Raw genomic sequence first — 13,640 nt, 5'->3', positions numbered from 1 at the left:
AAGAGGCTCAGACTAATAGCATCTCTATTGACGGTGTACATCCTCACTGCCTACACTCAGACACTCTTGTGTACTCCTTTGCTGCCAAATTCATGGGAGTAATTGGCAGGAGAAGTAAGTGGTGTATAAAGTGCCTCTTCTATTTCATTGAGTTGACAGAACTGCTAAAATATGGGCCTCTTTCCTCAGAATTAACATGGTGAAAAAGAATCTGAACAAAAATGCAGTAGAGCAAATAAGATGCAAAATTTTAGAAACAGATGGCATCTCTGCACATGGCCAGTTCCAGGACTTTTATGCTGCTGTGCATGGAAACCTTTCACGAGTAGCAGGAAATTAAAGTACAGCAGTTCATTTTATGGAAGTAAAGTCAAAACAGATAAACATAGACTTCAAGTTTACAGAGGTTGGGACAAACAATTTTCTTATGATGAGAATTGAGTTATGATGAACAACTTGTTTGGATGTCTTTCCATTTGGGACTGCTTGTTTATTTTCACCACTCATTTCCAGAATTCCTCATTAAACTTTGACAGCAAATTATGTCATGCAAACAGGAAGAATTACTTGTCTGACATGTAAATCTCGAAATATTTCACCATAGTTTGAAATAGAGGAAATGACTTTTTCAGCAAAACTACTTGAAGACTTAAGATAATCTGAAAAGTTCAGCTATATCATTTTAATAAAATCTCTGATCCATGTTAAACATTATTTTGAAAGTGATTAATCTTCAAATGTCACCAAATATTCAGATTGAAATTAATGTTTGGCAATTAGTCAAAATAGATTAGCTTTGGCACAACACACACAGATGATAAGTACTGTGTTGTAAATCCTATTTAAGCCATCGTCGTTCTCGTGCACTGGAATATTCCCAGCAGGGTTCTGCCTCATTCTTTCTCTCTCTCTAACTTAGCTGTGTTGATAATTAAGTCAGATTCCTTTCCAGGAACAATATACTTGCACAATAAGTCTTTTAATCCCCTGTTACCAGCTAGATTGAAAAGGTTTATTCACATAGAGTTATTTCCACAAGAATACTGCAGCAAATATTTGGCACTGAACAAATTGCTCTCATTTGTCATGTAATCCTTTGAATCTAAGTTGAAAAACACTTGAGGAGTATAAAAATTTGATTCCTTTTCTCTTAAGAAAGCTAAACTTGGAAATCTGATTTTTAATTGATGATTAATTCTGAGGGCTTTTAAACTGTGTTTAAGCAGATACAGCAACTTGATTTAAGATCACTTTCTTCTGTGCTACCAATTGACAACAATGAAAATCATATACCATGCTGCAACATTTTTTAAGGATTACCAATTTGTAGAAGGGAGCAGCTAGTGAAAAGGATATGGGTCAGGATTCAGGAACCGACCAGAAAAAATATTTTCAGGTTGGTGCTTTCAGGAAATTACATTTTCCTGATGGAGGCACTGCTATTAGCAGAAGCGCAGTTTGTTATGTACCTAGCAAAGAAATGACTAGCATTCCTATAGTGCTTTTCACAACATTGGGATATTTTGAAGCGCTTTACAACTAATTAAGTTCTTTTGAAACGCTTGCCGAGTTTTCCAGCCTTGCCGTGGCGCAGGAGGTTTGTCAGCCCAGCCAAAACTCCATTGACCTTTGGCCGGAGCGGATGATCCCGGCAGTGGGCGGGATCAGAAATCCAGCCCGTGGTCATTGTTTTAGAATAGGTAAAAGATATTTGTAGAAATGATCAGGAATCTGTGGGAACTTTCTATTGCAGGATACTGTGACCTTGTGTGCGGAATTAGAGGAAACAACACAATGTAAACACTTGTAAGGTCACCGTTACCATTTAGCTTGTCTTATTTGAAAACTACACAATGTGTTGAGTCTACAACTGGATAAAATATCAAATGTAGTGGCTCCATTCTGACCCCATTTTCAATTATTGTTTCCACTATATAGTAACAAGTTAATACAGTCACAAACGGTTAAGTCTATGAAATACATGTAATAAGCTTTGGCAGCTGAAAGGGTTCAATGCTGTTCCCAGAAGGAGGGTGATGCTGATTTGTATTTAGACTTAACATCAAGCAATCATAAAGTTTTTTATGATTTTGCTTGTTCAAAACAATTGGACACAATAATATAATGTGGCAGCCTACTAACATTAAAATAATTTGGTTAGGATTCGTCAGCAGCTCCTCCTCACTGGGATATCAGTCAGAAGAGCTTTGGATACCAGTAATTTTTCAGCTCTCCTGACAGAACGTCACATACTTAACATAATAACATTATAACAGAATGTAAAAATCTTGTTGCAGTCCCTGTAGAGACTGGTAACTTTTTAAAAGAGATTAATTTCCCAGCGACTGACATAAAACAATTGAAATACAAGAGGCTGGATTCGCCGTTCCTGAGACTAAGTGTTGACATCGGGGCAGGATTCATGGACTTCCATGACAGCGAAATTGATGCCGCACCTGGACCAATTTAGTGGCTATTAAGGGGCTAGCACCGGCACCACGTGGAACTCAATCGGTTCCATTGAGGTGCCAGATTCACGATTGACACTCAGGAGGCCAACACGCTGCAACCGCTTATACACACTCCTTACACACACAACCCCAGCCAATAAGATGGCACTGGTTATGGCTGACAGGTCGGCTGGGGCCAGAGGGCACCAAGAGGGGTGGCCTGGGGGGACACCCAAATGACCCGTGGCTCTATGTTCACAGTGGGCAGTCAGCAGAGTGCGCAGCTGCATAGCTGCCTTGCAGGTTGCGGCAATGGTGTTCCATGTCCGTCCACCCCAACCTCACAGCCCACCTCCTGGCCAACCCACGCTATTCCCCCGGCCCTGGCAGAAGCCCCCCAGCCAGCGGCACAACTGTCAGCAAACTATGGTAATGTTGGACACTTTCCGTACCCTCTCACAATTCCTCATCAGCCACAGCACCTGCTTCACGATTTTTAAAAACACAAGTGAATCTCACCGTCAGCAATTTAGCCTATTGGACGTGGGCAATCGCGGAGGCCCCAGAGAATACCGGGTCAGGCCCGCTAATGATATACCACCGGCGTTTAGTCTATGTGCATTCTGGAACGCATTGACGCTGCTGTCGAGGCAATGAAGAATTGCGATTTGGCGTGAAATCGTCGTCCACCGTGATTTCGACGTCAGAACCGATTCTCCGCTCAATCGCGTTTCCAGGTTACTACGTCAGCCGACGGAGAATCCCGCCCAAGATTCCATATTTTAAGACTTTTACTATCTTCCATCCTGGTCATTGTCGCTAACTGAATCAGGCTTAGTGTATCCTTTGTGTTCTATTCAATTCTGAATTGACCGTCTGACCCCAAATCCTCCAACACAAAGACTAATTACTTCCTCTTTCATAACATTTCCCACCTCTGCCTTTATCACCTTCTGATTCAACTATTCTAGCCACAAGTGAATTATAGCAGGAGGAGTGGTTGAAGGGTTATGGTCCCAGGAGAGGAGTAGGGAGTGATGGTCGGCAGCAAGGGCAGGGATATGGCTTTCAGCGGGCTCGCCCCCTTCATGAAATCGGGTCCCTCAATCAGGAAATGATCAAGATTTGGTTTTCCAGGTTAACAGTGCTATGTAAATGCATATTGTTATAAATCATGCTATAAATTATGCTTCATATTTTCTTTGTTTTCATCGCTGTCCACACAGAAAATCAATGGTATCAGTGACCTATTCACCAAAGTCCGCACATATATTTCCTGCTTTGTCCAAAGGTGCATTGTCATTTAACCTGTCATCCACATTCTTGCTTCTTTGTCATCTCAACAATGTTGAACTGCATTCTGCCCTCTCTCTTCATTTATTACAATTATCCAAATCTTCATGGATTATCACATATTGGTTAACAACATTAACCACTTGTTACAATCACTGTAGATCTTTTTTTTTTAAAGAAGATATTTTCTAAAAAAAATACATTTGAATTCCCAGTGACTGCCTCAAAGGATCACATGACAAGGTTTTACATTTTAAACTTTTACAACATTCAAATTAAAAATCAATGTAGACTACAAATCATTCAGCAGATAAATAACTTATAAAATTACTAAAAATGTCTTGCTTATTGACTTTAAAACTACCAAAATCCTCACGGTATGATTATACATTCTATTGACCCTTAAGTGGACATTTCATTCTTCAGGAACCAGCCTCAGAGTTATTCTCACTCCCGATGACTTGCTTCCCTTTTTCTTCCCAGATGGGTAATTTCTAATCCCAGAACTGACTTTCACTGAGATGCAGACTGGAGATTTCTTCCTGTAATTAATCGAAGCAAAATCTTCTCGCCTCCTTTCAATCCTCACCACCTCAATCTCTTCAACTGCAGTCTGTATGATGACCAACATAAAAATGCCTTTGTCAGTCTGTGATCTTTTGTGATATAATAGAAACTGTAACCCGCCATCTCAATAACCTTTCTCCTGACTTTTTCCTGCCCAATGTGAATCACATTGGCCATGTATCCAGGCAGAAATGCTAATTAACTATCTTCCAAACCCTAATCCCACTTTATCATGAAATGATAGAGACAGATTTAATGATAATCATTTATAAATTCTGGCATTTATAACACTTTGCCTCTAGTTTGATGTGACTCACAAAATTAATGCTCTGGACCATCGTCCAGATTCCCAGACATTTATAATGTTTTATACAGTGGTACACCTGTTGTAAGGTTTTGAGAATTCAACTAATTTTCATAGAATCATAGAATTTACAGTGCAGAAGGAGACCATTCGATCTATCGAGTCTGCACCAGCCCTTGGAAAGAGCTGTAATATCTAGGGATTTTATTCTGTAACCACAGTTTAAAATTAAGTGGTTCAGTTTTGACTTATTGTTTGGCAACTAATTACTCTAATCCCACTTTCCAGCACTTGACCCATAGCCTTGTATGCCTTGGCATCGCAAGTGCACATTTAAATACTTCTTAAATATTATGAGGGTCTCTCTCTCCACCGCCCTTTCAGGCAGTGAGTTCCAGGGTGTTTATTTTTAAACTAGTTTCAAGGGATGACTAAAGCAGTGTGAACTTAGATGAAACTGTTAAATAGGAAGTGGTCTTAATTGTTGATGTTAACAGCTTTAGTGTGGTCCTGGGTTAGGATATGTTGATGAGAGGATGTGACTTTATTTACAACTGCTTGCTATCAAGAGGAAACGTGCCACTTGTTTGCCATGGAATGTTTTCTTCTGGGGTTTGAGAAGTAACAGTGGAATTGCGTCTCAGTTTACAATCCTGAAAGCTGGGGTTGTTGCAAAGGTGGGGTTACATGAGGTGAATTGCATCCTATAGTCAATAGGAGGAGTGAATTTGGACCATTTCCATAAAAAAAAGGAAGGAGGAATGGGAGACCAAGGGTTACAATTTTAGAAATCATAATTTTTGTTTGCACAGTGTTACCACGGCTTCTGGGATATGACTCTTCTGGACATAGTTCAACATCACTTAAAAGACAAAGAGGAGATATATCATCTGCGCTGAAAATACCAAGCTTTCCTGGGATCGTGAGAGATGATAAACTTCTACATTGTCTTCACTGCTTCTTTACAGAATCATAGAATCCCTACAGTGCAGAATGAGGCCTTTCAGCCCATCGAGTCTGCACATCCCTCCGAAAGAACACTCCACCCAGGCCCCACTCCCCTACCCTAGCCCGTAACCTCACCTAACCTGCACATCTTTGGACACTAAGGGGCAATTTAGCATGGCCAATCCACCTAATTTGCTTTGGACTGTGGGAGGAAACCACAGGACCCGGAGGAAACCCAGTCAGACATGGGGAGAACATACAAACTCCACGCAGACAAGGCTGTAATTGAACCCGGGTCCCTGCCGCTGTGAGCCAACAGTGCTAACCACTGTGCCACCTTGCCGCACTAAGTGCATGTAAAATCTTGCTTAATAAATTCAACTTGATTCATGAATATTAGTTATTTATACCTTGTGAGTCAAGCACAACTGAGGACTGTAGTGTTAGAAATTAAAAATTCAGACCTTAGAGTTTGTTTTAATTAGAAGGGTTTTATGCCTCAAAACCCTAAACTTTACACTCTACAGGGTATTGCTAAGACTGCACCTAGATTACTGCATAAAGTTACCCAGCCCTGCTGGCGTATTATGCCACCACCTCCCGTCCCACTCACCTGCTGTATTAAACAAAACTGGCGGAATGATGTCAGGGACGGGACCCGACGTTATTGTGCCCCACCATCTTCAGCTGCTTCATCGATGACCTCCCTTCCATCACAAGGTCAGAAGTGGAGATGTTTGCGGATGACTGCACAATGTTCAGCACCATTCACAACTCCTCAGATAATGAAGCAGTCCGTGTCCAAATGCAGCAAAACCTGTACAATATGAAATGAAATGAAAATCGCTTATTGTCACAAGTAGGCTTCAAATGAAGTTACTGTGAAAAGCCCCTAGTCGCCTCATTCCGGCGCCTGTTCGGGGAGGCTGATACGGGAATTGAACCGTGCTGCTGGCCTGCCCTGGTCTGCTTTCAAAGCCAGCGATTTAGCCCTGTGCTAAACAGCTAAATATCCAGGCTTGGGCTGACAAGTTATGTTCGCGCCACGCAAGTGCCAGGCAATGACCATCTCCTCCAAGAGAGGATATAACCTTAGGGCAGTATGGTGACACAGTGGTTAGCACTGTTACCTCACAGCGCCGAGGTCCCAGGTTCGAACCCGGCTCTGGGTCACTGTCCGTGTGGAGTTTGCACATTCTCCCCGTGTTTACTTGGGTTTTGCCCCACAACCCAAAGATGTGCAGGGTAGGTGGATTGGCCAAGCTAAATTGCCCATAATTGGAAAAAATGAATTGGGTACTGTAAATTTATTTTTTTTAAAAGAGAGGATATAACCACCGTCACTTGACATTCAATGGCATTACCATCGCTGAATCCCCCACATCCGGGGGTTACCATTGATCAGAAACTCAACTGGACTAGCCATATTGTGGGCAGCACGGTAGCATTGTGGATAGCACAATTGCTTCACAGCTCCAGGGTCCCAGGTTCGATTCCTGGCTTGGGTCACTGTCTGAGCGGAGTCTGCACATCCTCCCCGTGTGTGCGTGGGTTTCCTCCGGGTGCTCCAATTTCCTCCCACAGTCCAAAGATGTGCAGGTTAGGTGGATTGGCCATGATAAATTGTCCTTAGTGTCCAAAATTGCCCTTAGTGTTGGGTGGGGTTACTGGGTTATGGGGTTATGGGGATAGGGTAGAGGTGTTGACCTTGGGTGGGGTGCTCTTTCCAAGAGCCGGTGCAGACTCGATGGGCCAAATGGCCTCCTTCTGCACTGTAAATTCTATGATATATTAATACAGTTAAAACAGGGGAGGTCAAAGGCTAGGAATCTGTAATAATCCACAGGAGGCAGGGGTTCCGTCACCACACCAGTATTTATTTGCAATAACTTATATACAACAGCAGCTCCAAACAGTGCTGCTAGCATTCCAGTCAACTTAAGACTGCCTCACAAAGCCTACACAGGTGCTTATATGGGTCCCCTCAATGAGCTATCATTGAGGGAGCTCATACTCCAATTGGCCAACCAATAATGCCAATTGGAGGTCATTACACCCCTCCCCCCCAAGGTCCGAGGAATTCCTGCCAGCTGGCATTCCTCTGAGCTTCCTCCTGTCCGGGTCTGTCACCTCTATGTCGTCCGCCGGGTCGTTCTCTGACGTGGGTGGGGTGTACCTTATAGGTGCCCGTCTTTTCCTTGACGACCTCCTTGGAAGTTGTACTTCCTCCTCCTCGGGGAGAGGTGTCGCGGCAGCCTAGTCGAACGTGTCCATCTCCGACTCTGACGACTGGATCTGGAGAAATTTCTCAGGGCTGGGGTGTGGGTACCTTTCCCGTCTGAGCTATCCTAGCTGGAGGCGGTCCTGCTTCGACTGCCTCCAGGTGTGGTTCCGCTGGCCTTATTTGGTCGAGGTGTTTCTTCAGCACCTTACCTCCTATCGAAACTTTATATGATATGGGCCCTGTTTGGGACTCTACCGTGCCTTTGACCCACGTTGGTCCATTCCCATAATTCTTGACCCAAACCGGTGCCTCCACCTGGAAATGTCTCTGCTGCCGACTATTATCATGCCCCCTGCGTTGGACCTCCTGTTGTTTCTCCACTTTCCCCGTTAAATTTGGGAAAAGGAGACTCAGCCTCGTTCGCAGCCGCCTTCCCATTAAGAGTTCAGCTGGCGGTATGCGCGTTGTGGAATGCGGTGTGGTCCTGTAATCAAACAGCCAGCGGGAGAGCTTTGTGTCCATTGACGCTGCCGGCTGCTTCTTGAGTCCCGCTTTTAGTGTCTGGACCACTCTCTCTGCCAGGCCGTTGGACGCTGGATGGTAAGGGGCCGTTTTGAAGTGGCGGACTTCGTTTCCCTTTAGGAATTTTCCAAATTCCCCACTTGTGAATGCCGTTCCATTGTCCGACACCAATACCTCCGGAAGTCCATGTGTTGCAAACGAGGCCCTGAGCTTTTCAATTGTCGATGCTGTGCTTGCCGGCATTTACCCGGTGGACGTCCAACCATTTGGAGTGGGCGTCCACTATCATCAAAAACATTGAGCCCATGAAAGGGCCAGCGTGGTCAATATGCAGGCAGGTCCACGGTCTGCCTGGCCATTCCCACGGGTGCAATGGCGCAGCTGGTGGCACTCTTTGCCCCTGTTGGCACTCCTGGCACCGACGTACCAAGGCTGCTATGTCTGTGTCCAATCCTGGCCACCAAACGTAGCTTCGAGCTAGCATCTTCATTTTAGACACCCCTGGGTGTCCATGATGTAACTCGGTTAAGATTGCCCGACGGCCCTGAGCTGGGACTATTACCCGGGCTCCCCATAATAGGATACCATCTTCTACGGTTATTTGGTCCCTTCTGCTCCAGTATGGGTGCATCTGGGGCTCCACTGGTCTCTCCAGTTCCCCTGTTAGCAGTAAATGCTTCATCTTGGCTAAAACTGGGTATTTTTGCGTCCACAACCGAATATGTTGTGCGTCCACTGGTAGGGTGTCCAAAAAATTTTGAGTCATTACTTTCTCCTCTACTTTCGGTATTAGCGGCGGGGTGTCTGGGAGGGGAAGTCTGCTCAAAGCATCTGCATTTGCAACTCGCGTTCCCGGTCTGTACTCCAGAACGTATCTATACGCCGCCAGTAGCAACGCCCAGCGTTGGATTCTAGCTGATGCAATCGGGGGTATTGACTGGTCTTCTTTTAATAACCCTAATAACGGCTTATGGTCCGTCACTATGGTGAATTTCCGCCCGTACAGATACTGGTGAAATTTTTTTACTGCAAATATCACCGCCAGTCCTTCCTTCTCGATTTGGGCATACTTTCTCTCAGCCATCGCCAAGGTCCTCGAAGCATAGGCTATTGGCCGTTCTTCCCCATTCCTTCCTCTATGGGCTAAGACGGCTCCTACCCCATAAGGTGATGCATCACACGTGACCACCAACTCCTTCCTTGGGTCATAATGCTCGAGTACATTTTCGGATGACAGCTGTTCCTTAATGTCCCTAAATGCTCGATTTTGGCAGGCGGACCATTTCCATTCTTGTCCCTTTTTTAGTAGCTGGTGGAGGGGTTCTAGGATGGACGCCCTATTTTCAATAAATTTGCCATAATATGTTACCAATCCTAGAAATGACCGTAGCTCCTGGACCGTGGTGGGAGCTGGGGCTTCTTTTATTGCCCTTACTCGGTCTTCCAATGGGTGTAAGTCCGACTCGTCTACTTTATATCCCAGGTACGTCACTTGTGGGGCCAGAAAAACACATTTTTCTCTTTTCAGCCGTACGCCTGCCTTTGTGAAACACCTGAGCACTTCCTCCAGGTTCCTTAAGTGTTCCCAGTTTGTCCTACCCGTGATTAAGACATCGTCCAAATAAATCGCCACCTGTGGAAGTCCCTGCAGAATATTTTCCATTGTACGCTGGAATATAGCGCAGGCTGATGACACTCCGAAGGGTAGCCTAGTATAACGAAAAAGTCCCTTTAGGGTGTTGATCGTAGCGAACGTCTGGGAGTCCTTGTCCAGTTTTAACTGCAGGTAGGCGTGGCTCATGTCCAGTTTCGTGAACAAAAGCCCACCTGCCAATTTGGCATATAGGTCGTCTATTTTCGGGATCAGGTATTTGTCCAGCAGTGCGTATTTGTTTACCGTCTGTTTGAAATCTCCACAGAGACATATCGAGCCGTCTAGCTTCAAAATTGGTACCACCGGCGCTGCCCATTCCGAGAACTGTACTGGTCTGATAATGCCGTCGCGCCGTAACCTTTCTATTTCGACATCTACTTTCTTCCTTAATGCAAAAGGTACCGGCCTGGTCTTACAAAATTTTGGAAGGGCTTCTGGGTCCACGTGCAAAGTTGCTTTGGCGCCTATAATTTCCCCAAACCTTCTTGGAAGACCTCCGGGTATTTTTGGAGTACTCCACTCAACTGCCCGCTTCCACTCTGGAAAATTTTCATCCAATCTAAGTTTAGGTCTTTCAGCCAGTTCCGTCCTATTAAGTTCGGTCCGGAGCCCTCTACAATCGTCAATGGTAATCTGAGCAATTGTTTGTCATATTCCACGGGTACATGAGTCGTGCCTAGAACTTCCAGGGGTTCCCTCGTGTAGGTTTTAAGTTTCGTCAATGTTTTTGTTAGGGTTAGTGGCTGGAGTCCATCTTTGATTTTTTTAAATGCTGCCACTCCCATTACTGATACGGCCGCACCCGTGTCTATTTCAATTATTGTCGGCCGAACGTTCACCCATGGGGTAATCTTAATAGATTCTGCTTTCTTCGTCGCAATATTATATAACTGTTCCCCTTTGGAGGAGGATGGGGCATCTAGGTTGTGTACTTCCCTGCGTCCCCACCTGCTATTCCTCTTTTGCCACCTCCTTCTAGGGTTTCTGTCGCTGTTACCCCACTCTGTCTGGTGCCAGAAACGGTACTTCTCTGTTGGGGGAGCCTCAGCCGGTAGTTCCCTCTGTCTCCAGTTAGTCCTAGCAGACTTGGGGGCAATTCTGGGGTTTTCCTTTGGCCCTCTGTTCCTCAGGCTTTTCCTGAGGGCGGCTATCTGGTAGCTGGACCCATTGTTGTAGTCCCTCTCCCGGGTATCTACCTCCATTGGCGTGCCCTGTAGTTCCTGCGCCCCACTTGCTGCCTTTTCTAGGGACAGTGCGAGCTGTAACGCCCGCCTGCAGTCTAGCTGCATTTCCGCCAACAGGCGCTTCTGTACTTGGAGGTCATTTATGCCACACACTAACCGGTCCCGAAGCATTTCATTTGGCGTCGGGCCGAACTCACATTTTTCCGCCAGCCTTCTCAGGCGGGTCAAGAAATTTGTGACTGACTCTCTGTCTTCCCGCTTCGTTGTGCAGAATCTGTACCTACGCAAAATGAGGGGTGGTTTTGGGTCATAGTGCCCTTCCACCAATTTCGTTAATTCTTGGAAAGGTATCGTGTCCGGCGTATCGGGATAAGTTAGAGTACGTATAATGGTGAAGGCTGAGGGTCCGCACGCCGACAGGAGTATAACCCGTTTCCTTCCGTCCTCGGTTATCTCATTGGCCTGGAAAAAGTAACACATTCTCTCCACATACTGGGACTCAATAGTCGGGTCGAATGCATCCAACTTCCCCAAAAGAGCCATTTTTGAAAGAGCAAGGCTTACCCTCCGAGTGCGGCAGCTGGTCTCCGCAAGGTTCTTTGTTTACCTCGTCGCCACTGTAATAATCCACAGGAGGCAGGGGTTCCGTCACCACACCAGTATTTATTTGCAATAACTTATATACAACAGCAGCTCCAAACAGTGCTGCTAGCATTCCAGTCAACTTAAGACTGCCTCACAAAGCCTACACAGGTGCTTATATGGGTCCCCTCAATGAGCTATCATTGAGGGAGCTCATACTCCAATTGGCCAACCAATAATGCCAATTGGAGGTCATTACACCCCTCCCCCCAAGGTCCGAGGAATTCCTGCCAGCTGGCATTCCTCTGAGCTTCTTCCTGCTCCTCCTGTCCGGGTCTGTCACCTCTATGTCGTCCGCTGGGTCGTTCTCTGACGTGGGTGGGGTGTACCTTATAGGTGCCCGTCTTTTCCTTGACGACCTCCTTGGAAGTTGTACTTCCTCCGCCTCGGGGAGAGGTGTCGCGGCAGCCTAGTCAAACGTGTCCATCTCCGACTCTGACTCTAGCTCATTGAGGGAGCTCATACTCCAATTGGCCAACCAAAAATGCCAATTGGAGGTCATTACAGAATCCTACTTACGTAACTCACCTCCTGACTCCCCAAAGCCTGTCCACTGTCTTCAAGGCACAAGCCAGGAGTGTAATGGAATATGTAGTGATCTGTACATCTGTACATGCATCTGCACATACACCAGTGACTGCAGCACAGATGTGACAGCCACAGCATCACTAGAGAGAGCATCAGAGATGGGTATAAAGGGTCCAACCCAAGGCACAGAGCTAGTGAGCAGCAGCACACAGGGACAGCTTAGTATAGGCAGTTTACCTTGGTTTCACTGGTGATACCTCTTGACTGTTTTACATCTAGTTGAGCTCTGGAAGCAGAACGAACCCCTTGAATAAAGTGTTGTGTTAACTGTAAGTCTACAGTCGTTATTCAGAATTAGAGACTAACATATGGTACCAGGTGTGATTTCAGCAAGCCAGCTAGACACCAGCAAGAGAAGAGAACTTAAACCAGACATTCGACCAAGGAAGGCCTCGCAGCATTCGGACCCTTCAGATACCAATCGGTACGATGGACCCAATCCAAGCTCCATGCCTGCTCAAGACCACTGGTAATATGCATTCCAATTGGAAACTTTTCATACAACAGTTCAAAATATATCTAGAAGCTAAGGATCTAACCTCAGCATCTGATACCAGGAAGATAGCCTTGCTCTTATCCCTGGCAGGTCCGCAGGCATTAGAAATATATAATTCCTTTACCTACCTGGAAGAGGAGGACAAGCGCAAGCTGGAAATAATCATCAAAAAATTTGAAACCCACTGTCAATCTGAAGTCAATGAGATATTTGAAAGATTCAAGTTCACCAGGCGTTTACAAAAACCGGGACAATCTTTCAGCAGATTTGTAACTGATTTAAAATTACTCGCTCAATCCTGCAACTTTGAAAACCTCCGTGACTCCCTCATCAGAGGCCAGATAGTCAATGGTATATCTGATGAGGGACTTAGAAATTCCTTATTAAATCGAAAAGACCTAACCCTAGAAACAGCCATGCAAAGATGCTCTACTTATGAAAAAAGTAAAGAAGAATATGAGGAGTTTACTTACCGGGACCAAGGCCTTCACCACGAGGTCGAGCCCATCAAAATAGTGGCCCAGGCGTCCAGAAGACGCTCCTCTCGCGGCAATCCTGCGCGCGCGAACCTGGATGCAGGCCACATGCATGCGCAGTTCTCCCGAAGATTTGACACGGAAGAAAGGCCTACTGCACATGTGCGAGCGTGGAGGGACAGCGTCATGACGTGTCTCCACTGCGGACACGCCCACTTAAAAGGGCAATGTCCAGCTTCTGGAAAACAATGTTTAAAGTGTGGCAAATACAACCACTTTGCCTCACAGTGCA

This window comes from Scyliorhinus torazame, chromosome 10 (assembly GCF_047496885.1).
Source record: "Scyliorhinus torazame isolate Kashiwa2021f chromosome 10, sScyTor2.1, whole genome shotgun sequence".
In the NCBI taxonomy this organism is placed as follows: domain Eukaryota; kingdom Metazoa; phylum Chordata; class Chondrichthyes; order Carcharhiniformes; family Scyliorhinidae; genus Scyliorhinus; species Scyliorhinus torazame.
This window is presented reverse-complemented; position numbering follows the sequence as displayed.